The 2,230-nt window shown below is 36.3% G+C and overlaps 1 non-coding gene across 1 annotated transcript; it reads left to right on the top strand.

Annotated features, from left to right (window-relative positions):
* The first annotated feature begins 1,508 nt into the window (after positions 1–1,508).
* On the top strand, positions 1,509–1,622 carry LOC124668713. Its single transcript, XR_006991809.1, has one exon. It is a non-coding gene; the product is annotated as a small nucleolar RNA SNORD14 (small nucleolar RNA).
* Positions 1,623–2,230: the final 608 nt, after the last annotated feature.

The raw sequence follows: 2,230 nt of genomic DNA, 5'->3' as shown, positions 1-2,230 counted from the left end.
CTAAGTTGGGATCTTGCATTTCAATTTTTTTAGAGTAACTTTTGTCGCCGCATATGAGGTTTTCGTTACTCTATCTAGAGCATTAACAGTCTGTCTCTTTCAAGGCCATGATATTTTCCACCTTCCTCCAACTAGCACTATTCTTAGAGGGGCTACAACTAGTCGATAATGATGATCTATAATTTTTTTTGCTTGTAAAGAGCTAGCATATGACTCTGCAAAAGCTGAACTTTAATATATATATATATATATATACATTTTATTTTTCTGCTTATTGATCATTAAGTAACTGATTCGAAATATACATTTGATGCCCAAGAATTTGTTTCTTTTTTCATAAAAAAAGAAGTTAAGAAAAGCTAGCACGAGTTCATGGCTTTTGTCATTAGCCAAAATTTCATATTTGTATTATGGTGTAATTTTAGTCTTTGTATTTGCATGTACACCAAGGTGGTTTTGGACTGCACCAAGCGATGGTTTCAAAACATGTTGAAGGAGGCACTCGCCGGTGAAGCCCCTCTGCAGCTCCTCATGGTCCAGATGTGTACAACAGCAGCTATGCCGTCAACAAGAATGAACACAAGGTGAGCCCAGACAACATTGAGGTGAAACAAGCTCAATCCGTATATTAGCTTATTCAGATAGTTAGTTAGTGAATACTAAAGATTTCGATGTGTTTGATTATGTTCCTCTGTCAGACAAAAAAATTGCTTCTCTGGATGTTGAGAACATATGTTGTCAAGTATGACATGTTGGTAGCTCATTATAGCATGTGTTGTCACAAGATTATTCTTACATAGAATACATAGTTTTTCATGTGATGTTTTTGGGGTAATTTAACTCTAGCGCTTGGTGTATGACACAGCCTTGCCGGCGTTTGAAGGTTTTATTCTCTTAAATCTTATTTCATGCTTGCCAGATAGGTGTTGTAGTACCCGATGTTTTTCTGTCCTATTCGTTGCTATATTTCTCTAGTCATCATGGATGTCTTCGTTCCTCATGGGATAAACATTATGATGTTTCTGTTGATGCAGTTCTTCTCCTTTTTTCCATGGAGATGTTTGTGGTACGAATGCTAGCTTCAGTTGCAGCAACTATGTTAATATTATGTGTAGATCTGTGATGTAGGTCGCTGGTTACCTTGCTTGTTTACTTCCACAATAGAGTATTCTTCTATGTAAACATTCACAGTTGTTGCCATAGAGCTTTGGCCTTGCCCAGTTTGAGAGCTAATGCTATTGATTCTTTCCTTGGATGCATGAGCCCTTTTTATTTTCCCTACTTCATATTGTCTATTATAAATCAATTTAGCAGTCTTAATAGTATTTTTAATTGTCTTTTGCACTGCAAATGATGATGAAATCAAGGTTTGTTTCTCAAAACATTCGCAGTTGTCGCTGGAGAGCTTTTGCCCTGGTAGGCTTGTTCCTTCGATGTCTGATGCAATTCTAAACATATATATTTGTCTCTTCCATTTGGTTTTATTTACTTCAGTGGATGGTAATGTATGCCAATGATGATAAAATTAGGGCTTGTTTCTCAAAACATTCGTAGTTATCACCTAAGGTCTTTTGCCCCCTGAGATCTAATGCTGTCAGATCCTTCCTTGGATGTCTGTGGGCATATTTGAGCTCATTGATAAGTTTGTTATGTATTATTTCTGCAAACTACTTTCTCCTCTGCTATTCTTTTTGGTCTTTATCTTGTTTATGTTTCTCATCTGTTTATTTTGGATAGTAACTTGGCTGACAATGGTGAAAACAATAAGAAAACACACATTTTTTTGAGGACTGCTTGGTGCGCTCAATGTGCTATGCTGTCAAATCTGTAATACTGATATATTGTTCCCCTGATTTCCTCTGAAATGGAATTTCACTTTTTTGTGGTTCAGATTTAATTTGCAATGTCAAAATTATCTGTTTGGTTCATGCTTGTATGGTGACAAAAGTTTACTAATAATACCATTTTTTCTAGACTCATCCGTCGCTATGCGTTGTCATTCTGCAATTCTGGGGCCAGATTGAACAACTTCCGGCGATCTGCAAGTTGTGAGTCTTTGATAATTTGAATATTTTCTTGATTGATCGTTTATTATGTGGTTCTCCCAGTCCTTTGTCTTTGGCCTTGATCTTGCTAATGCATTTATTGTTTCTTTTGGATAGTATTTGGTCTGGACAATGGTGAAAAACATGAACAAATAAACACACCGTATTTCAGGATTGATTGGTGC

Source organism: Lolium rigidum, chromosome 6, assembly GCF_022539505.1.
Source record: "Lolium rigidum isolate FL_2022 chromosome 6, APGP_CSIRO_Lrig_0.1, whole genome shotgun sequence".
Classification (NCBI taxonomy): Eukaryota; Viridiplantae; Streptophyta; class Magnoliopsida; order Poales; family Poaceae; genus Lolium; species Lolium rigidum.
The sequence above is the reverse complement of the archived record's forward strand: the minus strand, read 5'-3'. Positions and strand labels throughout refer to the sequence as shown.